This window comes from Canis lupus, chromosome 5, assembly GCF_048164855.1.
Source record: "Canis lupus baileyi chromosome 5, mCanLup2.hap1, whole genome shotgun sequence".
NCBI classification, from domain to species: Eukaryota; Metazoa; Chordata; class Mammalia; order Carnivora; family Canidae; genus Canis; species Canis lupus.
The window spans coordinates 39,830,240-39,857,574 of NC_132842.1; the positions used below are offsets into that span (position 1 = coordinate 39,830,240).

At 38.9% G+C, this 27,335-nt stretch overlaps 1 protein-coding gene across 3 annotated transcripts in view; it reads left to right on the forward strand.

Annotated features, from left to right (window-relative positions):
* The window catches only part of KCTD16 (potassium channel tetramerization domain containing 16), a 259,493-nt gene that overhangs the window by 219,125 nt on the left and 13,033 nt on the right, over positions 1–27,335 (forward strand). The gene's annotated exons all lie outside the window — the stretch shown is intronic.

Genomic DNA, 27,335 nt, shown 5'->3' on the forward strand with positions numbered 1-27,335 from the left:
ATTCTAGCTTAGCTAAATTGACACAGTAAAAAACTACTACTTTAAATAAATATATATTTAATGCTAACCACAAGTCCTTATCTTGATACTACTTTAGTCATTTTGGTTAGCTAAATCTTGTTCTATTATAAATTTCCCAGAAAGCTTTCAAGAGCTGAATAATATCCCCTTAGTTCTTACAGTTGATAACAGTTTCTGCCACTTATACCTATAAGTTAGTTTTGCTAGATATAAAATCCTTGATTTACACTTTCTTTCCCTGAATATCCTAAATATGATATTCCATTTTCTTTTTGCATAAAGTATTGCTGTCAAAAAGTATGATGATAATTTAATATTATTTCCCTGAAAAGCCACATGCTTTTTCTTTACCTAAAGTTATATATGCATAATGGAATAATTGATTGTTTTATATTAACAATTTTTAACAATTGCTCTCTCCCCTTGCTTAAATTTTCTTTTTTAGAAATGCCTATTATTTGTTTGTTGATTTTTTTTAGCCTGTCTTCAATATATGTTGTCAGTTTCTCTAGAATCCTTTTGATCTCTTATTTTTATTTTTAAGTATCCTGTTTTCCCTTTTTATTTCTAAGATGGTTTTTGTTGTGTTTTTGCACTCCTGTATTCTTTCTAGCTTAGTCTTCACTTTTAAAAGTATTTATTCTTTTGTTTATTTTTTTAACAATTTTATTTATTTGTTTAAGAGAGAGCATGTCACTGGGGTGGGGGGGGGGCGCAGAGAACAGAGGGAGAGGGATAAGCAGACTCCATGCTAAGCATAGAACTCCATGTGGAGCTTAATCCCACTACCCTGAGATCATGACCTGAGCTGAAATCAAGAGTCAGAGGATGACTGGGTGGCTCAATCAGTTAAGTATCTGCCTTCAGCTCAGGTCATGATTCTAGGGTCCCGAGATTGAGCCCCATATCAGGCTCCCTGCTCAGCGGAGAGCCTGCTGCTTCTCCCTCTGCTCCTCCCCTGACTCTTTCTCTCTCTTTCTCTCTCTCTCTCTGTCTTGCTAGCTCTCTCTCAAATAAATAAATAAAATCTTAAAAAAAAAAAAAGAAATTAAGAATCAGATGCTTAACTAAATGAGCCACTTGAGTGCTATTCCTTTGTTTATAATTCTTTCATTAATAATGTTGTTGAAATTCCTAGTCTTTCTAATTCCAACTTGTGTTATTCTTCAATATTTTGTGTCAGTTTCTTAATGTATTTGAATTCATTTTGAAACAGTGAATTGTAGTTTTAATCTTCTTTATGTACATGTCATTCTGGCATGCATTCATTGTCTGCAGGGTGGTTATTCTGCTCTTTTTCTCCATATATATTGTCTAAATGTTATTCTTTCACTTAATTTCACCTTATATATTTGGGTAGAATTTGAGCTCAACAGTATTGTATTGCTTATCTTTATGGAAAATTATCTTTTCTAACCTTTTAGAATAAGATGAGGTTGTTCGTGGTATACTTTGCTATGCAGGAGCTATTTTATTTGGTGTAAAATCTCATTTATTTTTACTTTCATTGCCTTTCCTTTTGGTGTCAAATCCAAAAAACACTGCCAGGATGAATGTCAATTTACTCATTCTTTTTTTTTTTTTTCTAGGAGTTTTATGGTTTGAGGTTTTAAATTTAAGTCTTTAATCCATTTTGAGTTGATTTTTGTTCATGAAGTTAGAGGGTCCAGTTTGCTCTGTGTGTCGCTGTCCAGTTTTCCCAACACTATTTGTTGAAGAGACTGTCCTTTCCTTATTGTGTATTCTTGACTCCTTTGTCATAAATTAATTGACTATATATAATGCTTTTTTCTACTTTTTTCCTTTAATGTGAATATTTAGAGTGTTTAAAAATAATACTGTCAACGCTGCCATTTCTTCCAAAACCTGCAGAGCAATTATTTTGAAAACACAAATCTAAATATGATACTTACATACTTAAAAATAATGATTTCATATATTATTATCTTTTAAATCCATGCTTCTTTTCATAGCCCGAAAGAGAGGATCTCCAGGTCTTCTCTGTACTGAAATTACCTATGCTGCTTTTAACAATCACCCAGGGGCATGTGGCTGGCCCAACTGGTTAAGCAGTGTGACTTTGGCTCAGGTCATGGTCTCAGGGTCCTGGGATTGAGCCCTGCATGGCAGTGGGCTCCCCACTCACTAGAGAGTCTGCTTGTCCTTCTGCCCCTCCCCTTGCTCATGCTCTCTCACTCTCTCTCTTTCTCTTAAATAAATAAATAAAATCTTAAAAACAATCCTGAGGCCCAAATTGTACTCACGACCAATTAAATTAGAAGCCACAATGGTGGGATCAAACATCTGCATTTTTTAAAGCTCTCCAGGTGATTCCAGTGCCTGAGAGCCATTGACAAGAAGTCACTTCATAATAATCTAACTCTTTTGGATTTTTCTAACTCTCCATGTTGAAATTCACTGGTAAGCCCACAAATAATCCACGTATCAGTCATATCAAACTAGTTATACTGTTAAAATTCATTGTTTCTCTTGTCCTCTTACTTATTCTGTTCTCTTTGCCTAGAATTACCCCCTTCTACCTAAAGTGACTAATCGCCTGATCACCACCATATAGCCTGTAAGTAAAAGATCTAAAGGCTATTACAGGTATATGATCTTAACATAAGGCAAAGAAAATGGCTGATTCGCTGTAAATTTAGGTTTTCTTGTATCATACTGAGTCCATTGTTGAACCCTGTGTGAAAATATAAACCAATTCTTGCTTGGAGGTAAGCCTCAGCTGTCTCTGGTTATCTCCGTGAATTCCTAGAAACTAAGTTTTGGTCTTTGGAAAGTTTATTGAGAAGGATGAGTTACTGACCAGGACCCCTATTGGATGTTTGCTTCTCCGCATGATGATTTATATTCATAATACCAAGGCTGCAGTTGGAAATTAGACCTGCCACTTTAAAATATGCTTGGTCTGGCTCTGATATTGTGAGGAGTGGATTCTTATCAGCAGTTGCATTAAAACAGCATCAGAGACAAGAGCAAGCATATTTTTAAAATGACAGCTCTAAGAGGCCTTCCTGTTTTAGATTAAATCATGATTCTAAAAGGCTAAGCCCTGGATTAAAGATTTTTATTTGTGTCCATATTCTCTTAATCAAATCTCCTTTTCTTAATGCTTCCACCCTTAGGAAAAATGAGAAACCACTTTTTCCTTATGGATTTTATTGTATCACATTTAAGTCCCAGTAGACACGAAACAACTTATCTTGGTTTGAAATAAGATAAACTTTTGATACAACCAGTGATCTACCATGAAGTTATTAAAAATAATGTCACAAAATCATCTTTTATAGTTGTGGACAAATGATAATATAAAGTCTGGAAGGATTCACACCAAAACAGTAAAAATGGTTATTCATTTGTGATAGAATCTCAGGTCATTTTAACTTTTTTCAGTGTTCTTATCTACCTTTTCCCCCAATTTTCTTACAGTGGATATGTATATGTACATATACATATTTAAAAGATAAGTGTAGTTTGAGAGTTTTCCACTAAGATAGTAGAGGTTGCCTTTTAAAAGGCTCTATTGAAGGATTTATAGATCCTATTACTCTTCATATATATTTTATCTGAATAGCAAAAGCTAAAGAGTCTCTCAGAGCAACTTAACCTGCCTCCATTCACTCCTCAATTCTGTAGAGGTCTCAAGTTATGATTTCCAATTAGAGGAGAGAGAGGATTTTTTTTTCAGCATAGTAGTCAATTTATCAAAATCGTTCTAAGTCTCCAACTTATACTTGGGGTAGATGGCACAGAGGGATGCAGGAAAGGCCGACTGGTGATTCTGTATCTGTTTTTGTGTGGTCTGGGTCAGGTTACCCCATCAGGCTCAGCTTTGACTACGCTCATTTTACCCCACCAAGAGATAATGGCTAGGAGGGAGACCTTAATTACATGTTAGAAAGGACAAACCAGTGCACTAAGGGACTGCAACACGGATCTCACTTTTTTTTTTTTTTGAATCTCTATTAAAATCAAACTTTAATCATGAATTGTGAAATAGAGCACAGGCAGTTAGGGGCTGCTAAAATATTAACACATCTATTGAAACAGAAACCCAGGCACTTTATTATCCTCATGACCAGCTCTGGGATTTCATAATTAAGTCTTTCAGTTTGATTTATTTAGACTCTAAGCAAATTTTCAAAGTGAGTTTGAGGGGCTTTGTACTTGGAACATGAATGCATTGCATTTCCCGAGGCAATTTTGAACTGGGGTTTCATCACTTCAACGCCCTGGCTCTGAAGCAAGTATTCTGAGAAACTTCTCTTGAGCATCCTTACTCATTAACTGTGAGAAGGACCTCACACATCTCCCTTAGCAGTGTGAATATTCAGGAGGGAGGGAGAGGGAAAGATGTTATACTTAGGAATGAAACTGTATTAGTCTCAGACCAATTTCTCTTGGTCTGTTCTCATTGGTATTACAAATGGACACTTCTATTTCTTAGCTAATCCTATAGCTGGTTCTGGCTATTTCCTCATTGGCCAGAGCCATTAGAAAGATGCACCCCTTCCGTATTTAGAAGAAACATTCCATTGTTTCTTTTACCTTTCAAGAGGTATTTTGATGTTGAGGAGCATTGGACCTAGCATAATCCTGAGATTTAACATGTCTGCAAATGCTCAGATAATCTGAACTTGAACATGCTATGTAAAACCCATCTCAAGGAACAGGATAGGTGAATCAAGGAAGAGAATGAAATCTAAATATGGTAGACTTCAGGATGGCAGTTTATCCAGTGATACATGAGAATCTTTGTTCCAGGCAGAGAAAGAGAAGAAGAGAATAAGTCATATGGAAGATGTGCCTAATTATTTGTTAATATGAGAGAGAAGGAGAGAGACAGAGGTGTGAGAGTGGACAGAGGGAGATAGGAAGGAAGGAGAGAGGGATAGGAAGGAAGGAGAGAAGAAGAGGGGGGCAGAGGAGGGAAGAGAGGAGAGGGAGCATTGCTATAGGAAACTATGGTATCCAGTTTTTAAAATATAGGGTTTAGCATATCCACTTTGAGCATTTGAAAATCACTAGTTAACCTTGGTCATTTGCCAAATCAGCTGCCAAAACTGGACCACAATGAAACACCACAGCCTTTCATCATTGTGATGAAAGAAACAGCAAAAAGGTTGAGTTCAGCAGCAGCATGAACAACCAGTGTGTTTTGACTTCCTAATCTGCTCCCCTTTCCCCCACCATCAAAAAGGATGTGAAATACATGTCATTCTAGTTTTCCTCTCACCATGATGTAGAAAAGAAGCTGTTTTACCCCGAGTTGTCAGACTCCCCTGACCACTCTGCGATGTCTTTATGGTCTGTGTAGATTTTTGTAGAAGATTCTTAAAAACAAAATACCTTAGAGAACTGATGATAGGATTTAGTGTCAGAAGCCCCTAGACTGAGTCTACACTAATTGTGGAACCTTGGAAATGGTCCTCGGTTAATATGAATCACAATTTATTAATTTGGCAAATGGAAGGAAGTATCATTTATTTCACAGGATGAAAAGTAAAATGTGATTATAGCTATATAAAATCTACCAATTTCCTGAGCATTCAGTAATTGTTGTTTGGATTATTACTTTTATTATGAGAGAATTCTTGACTAGCCAGTGAAAGAAGTATTTTTGGCAGAAAAGGAAGGACGCTGCCATCAACATTCTGCTATCATATCCCATGGTAGCTCCCTACTCTACTGGTTTTAGCTTGGCCTCAATCCGGGACTGAGATATTAAACTATACCAACCCTTTACAAGAATTGATTTCTCTAAGATCTCAGAGGTGGCTGCCTTTGACTCCAGTGTGACCTCCTGGAAAAGCTCTCAGTGTAACATTGAGCTCAGCCAAACTCAGTAAATTTAGCAGATGGAGATGAGACATGTATTGGGATCAGAGGATTGACCTCTCAAATTTTTTTCAGTGACAAAACTGGCATACCATTGTTCCAACTAGTGTTCTGGCCATGCTGGAGAAATCAAAAGTGAATCAATAGACTTAAAACCACATACACATATATGTCAATGCTGTCCTTATCTTAAATCTTTATGCTGTGCATTATTTGCTACATAACTTAGAATTCAGGAGGTTCCCCATGCAAATTTTCAGCTTTTATATATCAGTTAAAAAAAATCTTAAAAACAAACAAACTGTGAAGTTAAGGGCACACCTGATAAGGGCACAGTCAGATAAGGTTCCAACTCTGATTTCAGATTGGATCATATCTCTGGATTGTGAGATCAAGCCCCATATCGGGCTCTACTCCTTGTGCAGATTCTGCCTAAGACTCTCTCTCCCTCTCTCTCTGCCCCTCCCTACCCCTCTATCTGTCTCTCAAATAGATAAATAAAACTGAAGCTAAAAAAATCACCCATATCTTTCATAAAATTAAAGCATTCATAGAATCAGAAGTATCCATATCAACTTTATATATTTTTTGTTTTTGTTTTTGTCACATGGACACAGTCAATCAACTGTGTGGTTTATAGGAAACTCATTATTATTCATACTACTCTATCATCTCCCCCGATAATGTTCGGGAAATGTTGATTCTTTCAACCAGCTTTTTAAGGAGATTAAGGAGTTTTTAAGGCCCACTGTGAATGAACCAAGTATCTGCGATTATTTAAATATCAAATATGAAAAATATTTTCTCATAGAAGCAATGTTAAAGCTTGTGGCTAGAGTCTTTAATTGTTATCAGAAGCTTTTAAAAATCATTAAAGTTTCTATGCGAAGTCCTGGGATTCCATATGTAAAGATCCCTCACTGATAACTCAATTTTTTGAAGGAAGCTCCTCTGTCTTTCTCTATTTGCCATGCTAGGTGTGTGGATTGCCTTTTCCCCCTTCACCAGGGGTTTGTTTGCACGAGTCAGGGATATGTCTTTTTTTCTGGGTTAGGCCACGTTTTGATTCATTTTAAGAAAGCATTACACCTGAGCTTCATTCATAGTCTTAATGGAACTAGTGACAAGAAAACAAACAAAGAACAGGCCTGAAGTTTCAGGTCACCAAAAATGTAGAGTCCATCTAGGGGATGATTGTGTTCCACTTTTATTACAGGTCCCAAATCTATAACACCACATTAGGAGGTCACCACATTCTGAAGTTATCACAGCAGTTTCAACTTTCTGCTTCAGATCTCCTCTTTTTTCTTTTCACCTTATCTGAGATAATGTGGACCGTGTACTCTATCCTCTTAGGGATTTTGTTCACAAGCAGGCACCTGCATCCAAGCTGGTGGTGGCCTATTCTCACCCTCCTTCCTAGTTGCTCTGGGCAAATATGACCAGTAATAATAGAATCCACTAGGAGTTCCATTACCTAATTTGAGGCACATTTAATGTCCAGTACTATTCTCAATGATCTTCACGAGCACCATTACATGGCAAGCAGGTAAAATTCTAAGCATATTTCTCAAGCAAACTTTAAAAAGTGTTGGTTATTTTTTTTGTTGTTGTTGTAGTAGTGTGGGATACATCATTCTGAGAAAGGTGCACACAGAATTGTTTATCTTTACTAAGGACACTACGTTAAGCTACTATCTTACTGCCATTTTTCCTCAAAGAAAGAAAAGTGTCATTAAGTAATCTGGTGACTGCTTTGGGGATATTTAGAGCTGTAAAAGGCTACTCTACCTAATGTTTCCTAGAATAGGAATATGGTGATGGAGATATATAATGGCCAAAGCTAGTGCACTACACTGATTCATTTAATTGATATTTTTGGGTTAGTGTCTACTTTGTGTAGATATTCTTTTAGGCACTGAGGATGCAGCAATAAATAAGAGATTAAAAATCCCTCAGTCTCATGGAGCTTACATTCTAAAGCATAGCAGGGGTCTTAGGCTTTGCAATGATTGGTATAAGGTGGAAGGCCCCAAGAGGTCACTGGCTCCCTGCTATCTGGAGTGGTTCTACCCCCAGCTTTTCCTTGTGAGTTGTAGCAGATCCTTCCTCCTTTCCTTCATCATGGCACCATTAAGGGGTGTGCACACTTCTGAGTTTGGAGCAGATGAGAGAGAAGCAAGTAGGGAGTCTCTAACTTTCTTTTGCTTCTACATGACCTCCTCCCTTTGGAAGTGTGAGATGACCCCTCCTTGTTTAGCCAGAATGCATTTCCCTACTAAACGGAGTACTCAGCGTGGTTCTCCAGCACCATTTGACAAGAGAGAGGCACATTCAATTTCTGCAGTAGTACTTAGTTTTACCAGACACTGTGGTAGAGATCAGAGTGGCAGATAATTTGGAGACCAAGAGAAGGGAAGGGTGGAGAATAAATGAATTTGGTGTGGACCCCTGGGGTAAGCCCCAGCCAGCTACTGTGATCCCTCTGGCTGAGCAATGACATGAAGGCAGGATTAATTGAACGGGTGGTATGATGCAAGGGAGTTGAATTGGGAAGATGGTTGACCCTGATGGTTTAGTAGGGAAGCAAGGGATTGTAGCAGTCTGAAAGGTTAGTAGCAAGGTAAAGGGAGAAGAGTGTTCCTAGGCAGGACTAGCAATATTCAAAAAGAGCAGTTAAATACTGAAGTGGAGGTTTTCGTAGCCTATGATTTTTAAGAAGCAAACTTCCAGGGATGCCTGGGTGGCTCTGTGGTTGAGTGTCTGCCTTTCTCAGTGTGTGATCCCAGGATCCAGAATTGAGTCCCACATCAGGCTTCCAGCAGGGATCCTGCTTCTCCCTCTGCCTATGTCTCTGCCTCTCTCTCTATGACTCTCATAAATAAATAAATAAATAAAATCTTAAAAAAAAAAAAAAAAAGAAGAAAAAAAAAAGGACTTCCATAAACTGGGAATGACTCAATCTGAGAATGCCTGAATAGAGGTACAGTTCTCCAAGTACATTTGTGTTGGTACCTGGGTCCTTGCCTGATTCTCCAGCAGCATCACAAAAGAGAAGCTTATGCCCAGTGTTAAAAAGTGTTTACATGTGTTAAAAATGTCAACTTGATTCAAAGATAAACTGTAAGTTGTTGCCATGTCTCGTATTATGTATGCCATTTTCAAATTGTACCAAACTTGCACAATTTCTACCCATAGCAAAACATATGTAGTACCCATGTCATCTTCAAGTAATAGGAACATGACTGTGATTTTAGAACTTAATCTGTTTTCTCTAGGTAACTAAAAGGCACATATACCTTTGCAAAACATGATAAAAGACCTATGCTTTCAATCAGATATAAGCCAATTGAAGAAAGCATTTTTAGATGGTATTTCATGCTGCTTTACTCATTATTCAATCATAATTAGAGATAACTTCCAGTACTACCTATGTTTATTAATATTTTAATTAATGCTGATGACGGTGGTACCTGTGCCTTCAGGACAGAACAACTGTTGCAGTTTTGAAACTCAACTAAATAAACAGGTCTTGTAGTGATAAAAAAAATAAATAAAAAGGCACATATAATTCTTCTTTATATTTTTACTATTTTAAATTCCTTGTATATTTTCATTATTTTAAATTCTTTGCATATTTCCTTCCCAATCTCATCTTTGCTGGAATTTTGAACAAGAGGGGTAGCATGAGAATAAAGTACTGCTTTCTTACCTTTAACACTAACATTTTAGCTTAGAAAATATCTACATGCTTTTAAATAAAATTAACTATAACTGAAAATACAACCTGCCTCTCAACTCAATATGTATTTTTTTTCTCTCTGACTTTCTCTGTTACTTTGTTCCTCTCCATTAATTCCCAGTCCCTACACATACTACACACACACAGGCTAGACTCATTAGGGACATATTACAGTGCAATTTTGGTATCAAACTTCTGCCTATTGTTTCATTCAGTTGAAGAAGGTAAATTGCCATGGTCTCAGGTTTACTATTCATTTTCCTTAATGCATGATTCAATGATTTCATTTAACTGGGGAATGTATTTTTGAGTGATACATTTTTAGCTGGGTAGATCTAGGCTTTTGAATTCATGTTGGCAACACTTTCTTTGAGACTATATACCACATCTCTTTTCCTGGCGGATGTAAAAACAAACAAGAAAATCAACCTCTTGCATTGACTGTTAAGATGAATATTTGAAAAGATCAACTCTTTAAAATTGTCTTTCCCTTAACATCCTCTTACACCTTATGCTATACAAACTGCTTTTATTCAAAAGTGGTCTCTAAAGATCTGAGAGGAGGAGAAAACAGAAATTTTCTGAATAAAATGCATATAACCATAGATGAAAAATGAAGTTTAAGCTTTGAGTAACTTAGTTGAGAAAACAAATGAGCCTATACTCACATGAAGTATAAAGTTGAAATGAAAAGTGATCATCACGCCTGGGTGGCTCAGCAATTTAGCGCCTGCCTTTGGCTCAGGGCGTGATCCTGGAGTCCCCGGATCGAGTCCTGCATTGGGCTCCCTGCATGGAGCCGGCTTCTCTCTCTGCCTGTGTCTCTGCCTCTCTCTCTGTGTGTCTCTCATGAATAAATAAATAAAATATTAAAGAAAGAAAGAAAGAAAGAAAGAAAGAAAGAAAGAAAGAAAGAAAGAAAGAAGAAAGAAAGAAAGAAAGAAAGAAAGAAAGAAAGAAAGAAAGAAAGAAAGAAAAAGAAAGAAAGAAAGAGAGAGAGAAGGTGATGATTGCTGGACTATATATACTTAAATGTAATAAATATGTAATGAATCTGTGGTCAGATAGCCTCATTGACCAAAAGGTGTTTCATTTATTTGCTTACTCAGTGACCACGGTGAGGTGGCCCTTATATGCCAAAAATTTTGCTCTTCCTGTGGGCATAGAAGATGAATGAGCATGGCTCCTGCTGGTGAGGGGCCTTGAATTTGATTTAGGGTCCACCTACAAAGCACAACACAGTGCTGTAAGTGCAAGAAAGATGTGCCCAGGTGAAAGGTGGGGATGCAGAAGAGGGGTCAGGACCACTGGGGTTGAGTATGGTAGAAATCAGAAGGCTTTCTAGAGAGGTGCAACTAAGCTGACTCTTCACTGATGAGTTATCCAGGCAAAGGGACAGTCTGATCAGTCAGTGGGGCAAGAAACCTAATGTACAAACACTAAGGAGTAAATATGGGTAGTGGAAGGAGACTAGATTAAGGAGAGATTCAAAAAACCAGGTCAAGAATTTCCTCTGTCCTGCTAAGGAGAATAATCCAGTGCCAATGAGACTAATCTGAAGACGGACAATGAAAATGATGGTAATACCGAAGATACAAATTCTACCTCAAATTTATATGCTGTGAAGTTATTGTAACTTTGTAGAATACATTCATGAATATTCTCATTTAATAGAAGCTAGCAAGGTGGAAGTGGGGGAATAATACCGTCAAAATTAGGAATAAGAAAAATATAGGGATTTTAGGAATTTGGCCAAGGTTATATAACTTGTTGGTATCAGATCAGGGCCTGGGACACGAGTTCTCATACCGTAACTGGCGTAGTGTGCCACCTGCCATGTAACAGAGGAACCCTTACTCAAGGTCTTCACTATATCCTGAAATGTAAGCCAGCCATCTTCTCACCTGTGGGGCTGTTCAGATGGACTTCTGTTCAGTAGAGTAGGGCTGGAGCTAACCAAAGGGTTAGCCCCGTTGATGGGGAAAGAAAAAACATATTGTACATACAATTCATTCTCTTTACATGAGAGAAAGAGATTAAGGAATAATCTGTAATAATAGATTGATGATTATTAATTACTTATAATTAGTAATAATATATTACTAATATATTATTTGTAATAATAGTAATAACTGGTAACAACAGTGACAAATATGTTTAGTTCAGGGGCCAAGCACCAAGCAAAGCACTCTCCATTTACTTCTCAACCCCATGAGGCAGGTACTGCTATTGCTCCCATTTTACAGGTGAGCAAACTGAGGTTTGGCACTCGCACAAGTCACACAAGTGATTAGTAGAAGTGCGATTCATACCGGGATTTGTTTGAAGTCACATCCAGGCTCTTTCCCACCATGTGAAACTGCCGCTTGATTTATACACCACCTTTACTGTACCATATGTGAATTGTTGGTATTTAATAAACCATATGGAGACTTCTTTCTGCGTTCCAAGAATTCTGCTGCAGAGGCTGTTATTCTGTAGATAAAGGAACCCTGTCCTAAAATGTTTACTAACTACGCCTTGGTCCTGCTGTTAAAACAAAAAAGAAAAAAGAAAGACACCAAATGTCTTAGACCCTAATGCAATTTGATTTACTGTTTCTTTACTAATCCAGCTTCATGGGCTGGGATGTAATGGAAATCTATTAGAAACTCTGTTTCTTGAATAGAAATGTACAAACCAAAGGAATAATATAAAACTGAACATGCTGAAATCTGTTAATTTTCATTGGTGTTTGAACTTCGGGCTTGGCTCCTGTTTCTGACAACCTAGAGGATACGGGACTGTCTTCTTGCATTTCAATGTGTTCGCAGCTATTCTCTCTCTGCCTGTGGTAGGGAACACACAATCAGGTACTCAGATGTGACAGGATGATGGAAATGAGAAAGTAAAGACGGCACATGGGAAGGAAGTAATTACCTAGAATGCATATTTATCATAGTCTGTCATTGTTTACAAACAATATAATGATTCCTGATTGTAGAATTAAACTCCAGGCTCCCAGTTTGTGAAGTCAATCAAATAACCCCAGCAGGTGCAGGACTAACCAAGTAAGGCTTCTGATGTACAGGATAGGGCTAGAGACAGAACATCTTCTGTGAAAACCAGATTGCTTGTGGAAGATTTCAATATCTATATATTGGGATGCCTTCCTATTGACAAAACCATGGCATAATGGGGAAGAACTGAATTTATAACATAAAAGTTCTCTGCTGTTATACCCAGCTCAGACAAATCCTTTGCTTTCCTGAGCTTCACCTTCCTCATCTGTAAAGTGGGAATAAGGACATGTGTCTCATAGAGTCCCTGCTCTCTACCTCTACTCTAGAAGTCACCATTATCTTTTGCCTGGACTTTGGAATAGCCTGGCTTTCTTGCCTCCATCTTTGCTCACCAATAAGCCATCCTCTGGAGAGCAGCAAGAGTTAGCTTGTAACAAAGATAAATTAAAGTCACGTAATTCCCCTGTTAAAACCATCCATCTTAATGCCCTGGTATAAAACACTAACTCCTGATTGTCACCTTTGCAGTCCTGCTGGATTTTGCCCTTGTCTCTCTAACTTCATTTTCTACACGTCTTCCTCTCTCACCACATTCAAGCCATACTGGCTTTCTTTCTGTTCTCTGCACATGCCATCTTATTCCTACCTCAGGACCTTTGCATTTGATGTACTTTTGCCTGTAATGAGTTCTACATGATCTTCACAGGCTGCCTTCTTTTGGATGTTGGGTCTCTGCTTAAAATGTCACCTTTTCTGGAGATGCCATCTGACCAGTCCATCTATTGATCACAACCCTCTCACCCCAACTCACTACATCATATTATCCTATCTTATGTTCTTTGCAGCCTTCAATACTACCTGAAATTTTATTATCTTTTACTTGTTTAGTGTTTATCTTTCTTACCAGAATGTAAACCCCTGTGGCTAGGTCTGAACCCATTGCCTAGACAGTGTCTATCAGAGAGCCATCAAGTATTAGTTGAGTGCTGATTGAATAAATATAAGGATCAAATGAAGTATAATGAATGAAAATGGTTCTATGATCTATTAAGTATTGTACAAATACTAGGTTTCACAATTTCTAATCTCCTGCTAAGTCATGATTCTTCTCAAATCTTTGTCAAAGTGGAATGAGCATGATTTTCAGTCAGAAATTCTCTTTCAAATGGGAACTTACTTTCCAGGGGCTTATATTTTAATGAAAGACAAGATTAACACTGGAGTAAAACTGAATGTCTGATAAAAAATGTAAGACATCTTATATTCATATTGCTGGGGTCACTTTTCTGTTTTATACCATTCTACTCTAGACCACTGTATGGCTGCAAGCATATCACATAGAATTGCTGAAACAAAGACATCTTTATGGAATTAGAGGAGAAGCAGGGGAAAAAATGGAATTTGGAATTGTGTTTGTGAGGAGAGAGGTCAGGATTTATCAATCTGGCTCTTCTAGAGGCCCATAAGAATTCTCAGATTTAACTCATTACCTTTATCTTCTGCCCAACTCCCAACCTTTTCCTCATCCTGGCACCTTTCCATGTACCTATTGGCCTTTTGTGTATCTAATTTGGAAAAATGTCTATTCAGTTCCTCTGCCCATTTTTTAATCTTTTTTTGTGTGTGTTATTGAGTTACAGGAATTCTTTATGTATTTTGAATATTAACCCTTTATCAAATACTTGATTTGCAGATACTTTCTCCTCTTCTATACATTGCCTTTTAATTTTTCTGATTGTTTCTTTTGCTGTACAGAAGCTTCTTAGTTTGATGTAGTCCCACTTATTTTTGCTTTTGCTGTTTGTACTTTTGGTGTCATATTCAAAACAGCATTATCAAGACCAGTTATCAAGGAGATTTTCCCCTATATTTTCTTCTCAGAGTTTTATGGGTTTATGCTTAAGTCTTTAATCTATTTTAAGATAAAGTAATCCCTACCAAAATTCCAGTGGTGGGGTACCTTTGTGGCTCAGTTAAGTGTCTATCTTCAGCTCAGGTCAAGATCCCAGTGTCCCAGGATCAAGCTCCACATCAGGTTATCTGCTCAGACAAGAGCCTGCTTCTCCCTTGGCCACTCCCCCTGCTTGTGCTCTCTTTCAACTAAATAAATAAAATCTTAAAAAAAAAAAATTCCAATCGCATTTTGCACAGAAATAGGAAGAAAAAAATCAGGATGCCAGGCTGATTCCATCAGTGAAACATGTGACTCTTGATTTGGGGGTTGTAAGTTCAAGCTCCATACTGGGTGTAGAGTTTACTTAAAAAAATAAATAAATAAAAATTTAAATTAAAAAAGAAAGAAAAATCCTAAAATTTGTATAAAGCCACAGAAGATCCTGCATAGCCAAAGCAATCCTGAGAAAGAACACGGCTTTCTGACCTCCAACTATGTGACAAAGCAATAGAAACCAAAACAGTATGGTACTGACATAAAAATGGACTCCATAGTTCAATAGGACAGAATCAAGAGCCCCAGAAATAAACCATATATATATGGTCAACTAACATTTGACAAGGGAGCCACAAATACTCAATGAGGAAGGATAATTTCTTCAATAAATGGTACTAAGAAAACTGGATAATCACATCCAGAAAAATGAAATTGGACTCTTATACCATTCTTTTGGTTCTCTCTCTCTCTCTCTAAGATTTATTTATTTGGATGCCTGGGTGGCTAAGTCTGTTAAATGTCTGCCTTTAGCTCAGATCATGATTATGAGGTCCTGGGTTTGAGCCCCACTTCAGGCTCTCTGCTCATCCAGAAGTCCTCTTCTCCTCTCCCTCTCCCCTGCCCCCTTCCCCTCTCTCTTCTCTCATGTTTTGTCTCTCAGAGAGGCAGGGGGATAGGGAACTTAAGTAGACTCCTCGCTGAGCACCCATCCTCATGTGGGGCTCAATCTCTGGGCTTGAGATCACAACCCTGAGATCATTACCTGAACCAAAACCAAGAATAAGGGGCTTAAACCAGATGCCTGGCTTTGTTCTCTTTTAAAAAGCTCTTTCCCAGGGGTGCCCAGGTGGGTTAAGGGATGCTCAGTCAGTTAAGCATCTAATTTTGGTTCAAGTCATGATCTCAGGGTCCTGGGCTCAAGTCCCATATCAGACTCAGGGCTCAGCAGGGAGTCTGCTTTTCCCTTTCCCTCTGTCCCTCCCCCTGCTTGTTTGTGCAAGCTCTCTCTCTAAAATAAATAAATAAAATCTTTTTTTTTTTTAAAGTTCTTTCCCAACTATTTTCAGAATGTAAACAATTAAGAATGTGTTGTTAGGGATCTAATCATCAATTAAGAGAAGGGAATATATTTAATAACCAAAGACAAAAAAAATGTAGAATTCATATCTCTTTCGATCTAACTTCCCTCTGATTATCAGAGAGAGAATTATTTTCCGTCCCTTGCTGCCTAAAAGTCATTAGTGCCAATTTAGGTTGGTAGCATTCCTTTGCTTTCATTTATATTGGAAATATCTGTAAACCACTTCAAAGACTGTTTTAAGTGAATTAACCATGTAGGTAATGGTGGGCTCCTTTCTCTGACTGAAGGATATGTCTCCCCATCAGAGGAGGTCAGTTGGACAATTTTATGAGGTTGTGTATTTGTATGTAATTACTATGGTTTAAGAAAAACAGGAAGGGGTGGTGCCTGTGTGGCTCAGTTGAGGGTTGGGCTCTTCCCACTCAGGTCATGATCTGAGGGTTGTAGGTCCCAGTTTGAGTTCAGCAGGGAGTCTGTTATAGATTCTTTCTCCTTCTCCCTCCGCCCCTTCCTTCCCTCCTCCCCCCTCCCCCCACACTCCCTCTCTCTCTAATAAATAAATAAAATCTTAAAAAAAAAACCAACAGGGGAATCATATATAAAGGTGTAATAGTGAACTATCATCACCGTTTTACCCTCTTTCAGGAATTCTTACTGTCCTTAGAGTCACTGCAAGTCACATATGGCAATTCTTGCCCCAGAGCCAAGGGGAGAGCTTACCTACTAATATATTTGTCCTTCAGAGATGTTTTCCTAAATTTTATCAATCTATGCAAGTGGGATCCATGATATTAAGACTAGAAAGTAGAGATCCAGGTTAAGTAATAGGAAGACAAAGAAAAGCAGAAGAAACAAGAAATTACCTGTCAAGTTGTCATTATTGAAATTACCTTTTAAATATTTCACGACGGTAACTACTATCAGCATTGCCAACTTAGGTATCAAAGTAATCATTTATCGTTAATAAAAACCCATTGTTCAATGGGCATTGAGTATATTCTAGGCACTGTAGGCATGCTATGGACAAATAGCATTTAATTCTCACCCTCCTATCAGAAAAGTATTATTTCTAACATTTTTAGATGAGGAAACTGCAAGCCACCAGCAGAGTTGTGCTCCATTCAGGATTCTTTGATTGTAAAGCCCAAGTACTGAACCACAGGCTTTAATTATTGCCTGCCTTGTTATGGAAATTCCAAGCCTGCATCACAGCTTGTCTCTTTAAGACTCTGGGGTTAGTCGTTTACCAGTTCTGTCCTTCAGTTAGCGCTTTTGTAAAATGTGAGTAACAGTAAAGCCTGCTCTACAGGGGTATTTTTAAATCTCAAATAAGATTTCCTGCAAGGAGAGTACAGAACAACACTTGGAATGTAGTAAATACTCACTTTAACTTCGATACTTATCATTACGTGGTGATTAATATAGCCTAGAGCTATGTGGGAAAATCATTGGGCAGAGCCACCATTGTCCCATTTTGAAATCCTAATGTAAAGAATGACTGAACCAGTGGCCAATTAGCAGAGATAACATGTTCAGACAAAGCTGCTAAATTTTGTAAATCTTCTTATTCTGTTATCTGAGGATAGCCTGGTGAAGATGAAGTGTTGTTTTTGTTTTGTTTTGTTTTCCATTTTATGAAAGGTGAAAAGGCAACTCCGTTTTCTTCACTTCTTTGCATTTGGCTTCTTTTGGAACTTACTGTGAATGGGAGGGTTGGTTTTGCCTCATAAGCTCCTTTCAGAAAAGCAGTGTTTACAGGAGCATCACAGTATAACAGTGGAACAGGTAAGACTCTTGGAGTCAGATGTACCAAAAATCAAATTGTAGTTTCACCTTTTACCACCATTGCGATTCATGGGCAAATTAGTCAAATTTTGTAGAATTCAGTTCCATAAATATCATAAAATAGGAATATTCTTTTGTTTGTTTGTTTGTTTGTTTTGTTTTGTTTTTTGTTTTTTTGTTTTTTTGTTTTTTTTGAATATTCTTTACCTTAGAACAACAGTTCTCAACTAGAGGTGATTTTGCTGCTCAGAGGACATCTCTGGCAATACCCAGAGATGTTTTGAATTGTGTTGACTGAAGAAGGCAGTAGAGGATAGTGAGAGAGGCCAGGGATGGCCTGCCCATAACATCCTACAACGCACAGGACAGTCCCCACAGCAAAGAATTATTCAGCCCAAATGTCAGTAACAGGGAAACCCTGCCTTAGAGTGTTGTTAGAATAAAATATTTGTAAAGCACTTAGTTTTGCACATGACATGTGGTACATTCTCATCTTTCATTAATGCCATTTGTGAATACCTAGGCTTCCTCTGTCAAGTCCAAGCATTGTGATGAACTAATTCACACTGAGGTGTCAGACTTGTTCTTACACTGTGGGTTCATACACTTTAAAATAAGGCCTGTGAGATTCTGAGTAAATCCCTCTGATAGAATGTGAGTTTTCCTGAAAGCTAGGCAAGTGTATGCCCGTGAGCCTCATCTTCAGGAGGTGTGAATTAAGTGTTGTAATGACTTACCTCTCTTCACTGGTTGTAATGATTCAGTGAGATGGTGCAGGTAAAGTGCCAGGCCCTATGTGTGGCTTAGCATACGTGCAAACCTAGGTGAGCATCATCATCAGTTAAAGGTACCACTCATGCTCCCTCCTTCTTTGTCTCCATGTCTGTCTCTCTGTCCCTCCCCATTAGGCATGTAGTAATATGGCAGGAATCTGCTTCCTCCAGACTCTTCTGTCTTGTGTTCTCTTGACTGTACGCAACAGTGATCTCTTCCTGTCAGCTTTCCCGCCCCAGACGAAAGACTGTCCATACATGAAACCCTCTCTAGCTGGGTGTGATATTGCCGACAGAGCTCCACACCTTCTGAGGTGTGTCTCTGGCAAGGTCCCAGACAGGTCTCCAGACTAGGAGTTCAGCTCTGATGTTATTCTTAGGCCACTTTCTTTCTCCTCATTATAAAACAAGGGTGCTCAGAGGCATTTGAGGTCCTTTCTGGTTCTCATACTCTGAAGTTCTGCACAGGCCTGCTCATAATGAGCTCTGAACCATCATCCAGGCCCTTCTCATGGTTGGCTGCTCTTATCATTGTCCAAAGTTTTCTGGTTAACCTAACTCCCTTTAAAGTAGTTTATAATTTGTAAATGTTTTAAGACACTTTTTTAATGTTATCTGTGATTCTTTTATTTTTTTTATTTTTTATTTTATTTATTTATGATAGTCACAGAGAGAGAGAGAGAGAGAGGCAGAGACACAGGCAGAGGGAGAAGCAGGCTCCATGCACCGGGAGCCCGACGTGGGATTTGATCCCGGGTCTCCAGGATCACGCCCTGGGCCAAAGGCAGGCGCCAAACCGCTGCCACCCAGGGATCCCATCTGTGATTCTTTTAAAATTCACAGGATTCTATAACCCTTAAACAACTTCTCCGGGTTGATTTGGCTTTTTTTTTTTTTTTAATTCTACCAGCAGGATCAGTAGAAGTTTGGGTTTGCATTTGCCAATAAACCATAGATTGTTAGGTTTCGATTTTTCCCCTTTTGAGGAGGTATCACATATTGGTTGGTTGTTCAAAATTCATTAAGCAGTATTAGTCACTATTATATCTTAATTAACTGACAAAGAGCTCTTTTTCCTGCACAAATTGAGTGCATACTTCAAATACTGCTGGGTCTTACCAGGGCCTCATTGATGGCACGGTGGAGGGAGCATTGCAACATGGTGGAGGGAGATGGCTTGTGCACACATCAGGAAGAGCACCCATGACACTTCATCCTTCATTTTATCCTTTTCACTTCTTTCCAGTTGGCTTGGCCAACAGAGCTAAGATTTCTTATATAAGTCCTATGGATTTTCAGTTAGTTGTTCAGTTAGTTGATTACTTCTAAAAGTGGCTGAAGTGCTAAAATCACTGGGGCTATCATGTCTGAAAGTCAACAGTTCAACCCTTTGGGCCTATTAGAATTTTTAATATCTCTGGTAGAAAACTCTTGCAATATTGAGTATCGTGTCCCCCCAAAAAGCAGAGGCTTTGTATTAAAAGAGATTGGGATTGGAATTCTCAATTTGTCACTTGTCCATTCTAAAACTGGATCAGGTAATTAATAACCACTTTGGGCAATAATCTCCACTTCCATAAAAACAAAAGAATAACATCCACCTCATAGAATATTATGAAGATTATATGAAGTGCTGAGCACAATAATCAGCACAAAGGGGACCCTCAACATTTATATCTATATTATTATGTTAAGTTTCTGGCTTTGGAAGTACAGCTGTTATCCACTACTAGAATGACTGTGTACAACCAGTAACAGAGAATCTGAATATATCTCCTGAGAATTTTAATCAACTTTGTTGGAACTAGTCTAGAGACGATGTACCATTCCATAAAAGAAACTAGTTACCTCTAAAGTAGTTTAGCCATGTAAGAGTATCTGTCCCTAAAGAGCCAACCAACTTTAGTGCCAGAGTTACCAAGTGCTCAGAGGATGCTAAAGGTAAATTAGACATTAAGTGTTTATATGAATGTGATGTTGTGTTCAAGACTCTTCCATATTTAAGGCAAAACTAACTCGCACTAGATTAAGCAAAGAGAATTTCTGGCTTATGAAATTATAAGCCTAGGAATGGGGCCAACTTGAGACAACATGGAGATACTGTAGGGCTCTGTCTCTTGACTGTGGTCAGCTTTGCCTGTCTAGATGGGCTTCTTTGTGCATGAATGTTCTCTTCCACCTGTAGGCAAGATGGCCAGTGAACTGATATTCCCCTGGCTTTACAACATCCCACATCATAGAACATACATTACCTATAAACTCCAGTGGGAGAATTTCAGTGAAGACTGATTCATACAACTTGGGCCCCATGCTTGGGACATGGAAAGTTCAGATACGGGTTAGATATCCTCCTCTTGTGGCCAGGCATGGCAGCATGAGTGACAGTTCCTTTGGGACCATATGGAATCAAAAAGAGGTAGTTCACAAAAGGAAGAAAAGAGATATTTCTATTGGAAAAGGGAACGAATAGGGTCACTTGGGTGGCTCAGTGGTCAAACGTCTGCCTTCAGCTTAGGTCATGATCCTGGGATTCTGGAGATCGAGTCCCACATCAAACTTCATGCAGGGAGCCTGCTTCTCCCTCTGTCTGTTCTCCCTCTCTCTATGTCTCTGCCTCTCTCTCTCTCTGGGTCTCTCATGAATAAAAAATAAAAATAGGGGAAAACAAACCCTATAATAATTACATGTACATTTCATTCTAAGAGACAAAAGACCTTGAGATATTGATTGAGAAGAGTTTTATGGGGAGTTGTTGTTTGGACTAGTTCAAGCTTGTGAAAAATTGGTGCAGAAAATGTAAAAGGGAGTGACTGAGCTGGAAGCCCGGATATGAAAAGAGATCAGGATGGGCCGAGGGACTTGCTTATGAAACAGGGAAATGAGGACTTTTGGGGCAGGAGTAACTAAGTAGGATCTTAACAGAAAAATGCTGAGACCAGGAGGAGGAAATACAATGGAGATGAAGAAAGCAAGAAAAGGGCAAAAGACCTTGGAAAATGAAATTAGTGTGTCATCCAGGAACGTTGAAAGAGCAAGGCAGCAGGCCAGGAAGTCAGAATTCAGGATTTCCTGCCTTATGCAAACTATCATGTTGTTTTATTCAGAGAGAAAATCCTGAGCCAGGCGGATATGACTGAGCCTCACCAAATTGGAAAATGATATGAATAGAGAGCATGGTTGAATGGTTAGGAAAGTTAATTTTCCCCTGAAGTTGTGTAATGTCTTTAAGGATTTTTTATATCAATAAATAATTGAATGATGATCAATCAAAAATTATTTTTGTGTGTATACACACAAGCACATACATACATTTATTCAATTCTGGATATGCCAGTGGATCTTGCTGTTAACTCTTCTGGTCGGCAAATTTGTCACACACCCAGTGGTATGCCTAAATATTTTCCAATTTGACTACCTTTGCATGTCAGATTTTTCATTCCTTTGTGTATGTGTGTGTGTGTGGAAGGTTTACTGCCTCTTTCACACACCCTAAACCAAAATTTATTTTCTCTACCATCATCCATTTCCTCTCCCATTCATTTCTCATGCCAATGTTTCCTGGGCATCTGCTATGACATGCCCTGAAACCCTGGTCTGTATGTGGCCTAGAGTGTGCCAGAAGGGAACAGGGGCCTTACAGTCAAGTGTGGGAGAACAGACACTGAATAAACAAACATAGAAACACCTCCATAATCACACATAACAGTGGTGCAAAAGAGGTGGGCAGGAGTTTGGGACTGGCTTTGGTCGGGTTGGGAGATAGAGGTGAGGCCCTAAGAAAGCGATATTGCAGCCGAGCATTGGAGGACAGAAAAGAACTAAACAGGTGAACATCGGAAACAGAACTGTCTGGGCAGAGGGAGAGTAAATACAAACCCTAAGGTATAAGAAAGGGCAGCAGGGTGAGAACTGAACTCCGTGGTAGTTTTCTGTTGTTTGCATTTCCTGACTCGTGTGTTAGAGCCCCTGTTCTAGCAGGTCAAGTACCACGTTTTTCTTTTCTTTCCAACCCCTGGCAGGGTCAGCGTGTTCTTATTAAGCTGTTGTCTCTCAGCCCCAAGCCCACGCCTCTTGATTCTGCCTCGTGATACTGGGGCTGAAATTCAGCTGGCCACACTTGGCCTTGGCCCAGTGGGCTTCCTTTGGGTTCTGTCCCGCTGTGGGGCTTGTGAGAGGGAGGCTGTAGGAATGGAGCCGACGAGGGCCCCTTGTCTGCTTGCTGCTCGTCAGCATCAACTCAGCCTCATTTACCTCAGAAGCAGTTGGTCCCAGGTCCCAGTTTTGTTTTGTTCTTTATTCTGCAGAGCAAGGCCCTTCAGATGCCAGGACCGCCAGGCAGTGTGCCCTCCTCAGATGCCTGGGTCCTACCTCTGCAGAGTGTCTCTTGCAAGCTTCCAGGTTCTAATAACCCCATCTTCGTTTGATTTGTCTCCTCAGCCCCAAATGTGGTATAGCACTATCTTTGTCTCTTCAGTGCTATGTTTTTGCATCTTTTTCATCCCTCCAATACCTGTTTAACCAGTTCCTTATATTAAATTCTCCCTTGAAGATTACAGGTGCAATGCCTATTTTCTTGACTGGCACTGACTGATGCATGAATGATTTAACTGTCTGCTCTTACCCAAATTTTCCACCTCTTAATGAGGAGCCCCAGCTAGCCCCATCCAAGGCCAAATGTCCATGAGTGGAAAAGCAAGGAAAAAAGGATGATTACCAAGCTGGAAAAGGTATTTTTCTCAGAAGTTTGCACAGCCTGCCTATTCCCAATCTCTACTATGAAATATCTTTTCCAAGGTTAGCAGAATTATAAAAACATCAATTTGGCCATTATTGACTTTTCAACTGGGATACCAAGAAAGTCTTTCAGCAGGCTCAATAAATTAGATCTGGCCACCTAGCTCCCAGACTGGCAGGCTCCTACATCATTGACAGAGAAGACAGGGGAAAGCAGTTTTCCCAGCTGTTGCTGTAAATGATGTGCATTGTGTTCACAACCATTAGCAGGTGGAGAATTTGAAGTGTGGGTAGATTGCAGAGCTGCCTCTTTTAAAAATGCATAAGCACTTTGTGAGTTTGCTAAGTCATGTTTCACTCAGCTCGGTTTGAATTTTTCATAGGGGAGAAGTATTCTGTAGTCTTTCCTCTTTTATTCCTTCTTTATCAGTAAGGATTTGTGCAGTTAGGGCTATAGTCAAAAGGGACCACGTACAATCACGCAATTTGCCTGATTGGTCCTCAATTTTTCCAACTTGTAAAATGTTGGAAGATTTGAGCTTTAAGGATTTAGGGTGATGGAGGGCCCTGCTCCTCCCTATTTAATCCAAAATACAGAATACTCCCAGCTCTGGGTTTAAATTTATTTTATGTGCCTTCAAGTAAAATCTTATTTCAGTGGACTCATCCATTTATAAAATTCTAAGCTCGGCACGGTGAAGGAAACTTCTTTCTAAAACTGTCCCCTGATCACATGCCATGTGCCAGACACTGCCCGGTGCTTGTGGTTCCTCTCCACTCCCACACCGAATCCAGATATTACTAAATGTCATGATGAGTCCAGTTTCAGCATCAGTGTCCTTCCTCACATGATGTCCCAGCCAGACCTAAGAGTTGGTTGTAGAGCTTATTGGGAGAAACATACTTGTCCTATCTAACATGCTTCTCGTTTGTATTGTTTATGTAAGTTAGTGCCTGGCTTTCAATAAAGCAAAGAGGTACAAATGAATGGAACACTTATTAGGTGCTTCAAACCATGAAGCACCTTTACATTAATTGTCTCATTTCATTTTTTTAAAACCTCTATGAGGGAAATACTATTATTAGCTTTATTTTTTAGATGAGGAAATTAAGGCTCAGATGAAGTAACTGACCAAATTTATCCAAACTGACAAATTGTGGGACCTGATTCTGAAGCCTACAATCTGTGCTTCTATGTTATGACCTTGATATGATTCAACATATGTGTCTGGCCCATTCATTCATTCATTCATTCATCAGTTATCAAACCCTTATTATATGCCAGGCACCAAGAATGATATAACATCCGACAAATTAAGCAATGATTTATTTATTTTAAATTTTATTTATTTATTCATGAGACAGAGAGAGAGAGAGAGACAGGCAGAGGGATAAGCAGGCTCCATGCAGGGAGCCCCACATGGGACTCAATCCCGGGTCTCCAGGATCTCGCCAGGGCCAAATGCGGCGCTAAACTGCTGAGCCGCTGGGGCTGCCTGCAATGATTTATTTAAAAGTAAAGTAGAACTATTGTACTCTTTGACTTTTAGCAACATTAATAAACCCCTCAAAAGATAGATTTTTTAAATGATTTTATTTATTTATTCATGAGAGACATAGAGAGAGAGGCAGAGACAGGCAGAGGGAGAAGCAGGCTCCATGCAAAGAACCCAACGTGGGACTTGATCCCAGGACTCCAGGATCAGCCCCAAGCCAAAGGCAGATGCTTAACTGCTGAGCCACCCAGGTGTCCCAAAAGACAGATTTTTTTTTTTTGCTTTTTTTTAATATCAATAAATCAGACTTTTCTTGAGATGAAATGGTTTTCTTCCTGGATCTGGCTAATCGGCTGTAATGTATTTTCTCTTCAAATGGAGAGAATTATTCCAGCCTGTATTGAAACCTCAGCCAATTGGGAGCAAAAGTATATTGTCATTTGAAGTACCAAGGTATTTATGAGATCATAATTTGCTATAATTGAGGGGATTCTAGAATAGCTTGAGTTACAGAATTGATCTTTCACAAATCCTTCCACATCTGCCGGGACTGGGGAGCTCACGTCAGTGGGGCTGCAAGGGCAAACGGGTTCAGTCCCCACACACAGTACTTCTCTGTTGTGGTTTAAAACCCCTGCTCTGGTTAAGTTCTTGGGAAGAGGGTAATGAGACAGACAGTGTTTCCCAAAAAGAAACAGAGTGGTTATCTTCCCACATTTGACTGTTTTTCACATTTCATGATGACTCTTCACACAGCACCTCTAGCTGGATTCATACCATCTTCTTCCTTGATTTCAACCTAATATATAGACTTCAGAAGCCTTCTTATGAATTGTCTTGCCAAAAATGTTAAAACATTTAAATGCTCTCATAAAATATTGAAACATGTGGTAGTATAACAGGCTTCACTAAAATGAAGCTGTTCAATTTCCCTTTAATAGTGATAGCGCCTAGAATAAGTGGAAAGTAATATTTCCATTTGCCTGGAAGCTGGAGGATCCCAGCTGACATTTAAATCCATGATCATCCTAGCGGTTCAGGGAAGATAGCTGCATCCGCTCTGGGTTCTTGGCTTGGGTGCAGTGGAGGATTGTGTGCAGCTTTCCACATAAACACATAGAGCTCCCTCCCATGATGGAGTTTGTGTTGTTAGATTACCTTTTAGAAAAGCCTCAGGTTTTCCTCCAAGTTCACTGAATGAAATGACTTTACCATGGGGAAGGTAGCTCTTGGGGAGGAAAACACAGGCTTGCATTTCTAATGGTTCAGCAGGATTTATGGCCAAAATAGTTTGTCATCTGTTTTAAGATAATGGACAGGCATATCTCAGCATGTATTTCTTCTTCTCCTTTCTGTCTCCCCTTTCCTCTCCTTTTAAAAAAAAAATTTAAGGCTTAGGTTATTTTCTGAACGTTTCTCATAAAGACTCAAACTAGATCAGATCTGGGTTGATATGATTACCTTGTTTTTGACCCAATGCATTAGAGCCATTTCTCCATTGAGTCATATTAGCATAGGGATGGCTGGGTTGGAGAGGTAGAGGCAGATGCTGCCATCAGAAGGAGAAAAATGATACCCTCAGAATCTGGGCTGGCAGACAAAACATCTCCTCTTGCTGATATTTTCAGTCACCAGCTGGTACATGTTGAGCAGTTTCCCTGCTGCATGGAAGATATTTATTGGTAATAGCCTGGGATAAGTAGGACATTATTGCCGTGGTGATTCCTTTTGGCTAATTGGATTGTTGCATTTCATTTAATGGGTATATAAATACAATGATTACTCAGTCACATTTTAAAAAGTGGTTTGAAAGAGTGGGTATACTTTAGAGATAATTTTGGAGTTATGATATACAGGGACTTTTTTTTACTCCCTCTGGAAAATGTGTAAGTTTCTATAAATATTTAAATCATTTAGGTATGTAGATGACAGGCCTTTTACAAGAAGACAAAGCATAGCTTTCCTAATAGTTTCCATTCTAAATTTCCTGTACTTTGACCAAATTAGAGGTGGCAATAAAGTGGGAGCTTATTATAATGTGATTCATCATTTATGAAAGTAAGATATAGCACAAACCAAAACTGGGTCTCCTTTTAAACATATAAAGACACTACATTATCCTTTTCCTCAATATTAGCATCATAAAGGGGATTCATTTCCTTTATTTTCTTATGGCTTACATGCAATGAACTATATGAAATGCCTAGCATATAACGTTTGATGAGTAAATGCTATCAAGCTCATGACTCTAAGAAGACTGAATGTTCAGTGGATAGAAAGCTGGGAGAAGTGACTTATGTTTAGGAATTTGCTTTGTACCATAGTTGTGGATTTTCTAGTTCAAGGAGCCATCAACTGTGTATCTGAAAAATGAGTCTGTCTCCAAATAGCTGAATGCAGTGCTGTGAATCAAGACTGAGGGAAATAGGGAGAGAAGAACTCACACTAGCTTAAAAATGAAATAGTGGATCATGTAACTTAATAGTGCACTGATAGTATCAGCTTCAGGTATGGCTGGATCCAGGTACTTAAAAGTTACTATTAGGATACACCCTTTTATTGAGTTTCTACACCATACTCTGAGCTAACTGCTAGAATTGCCACAATGGGCACTTCTCTGTGCCCACTTCTGGGAATTCATGGTGAGTAGCTGAGATGAATAAAGTAAAAAAGAATTA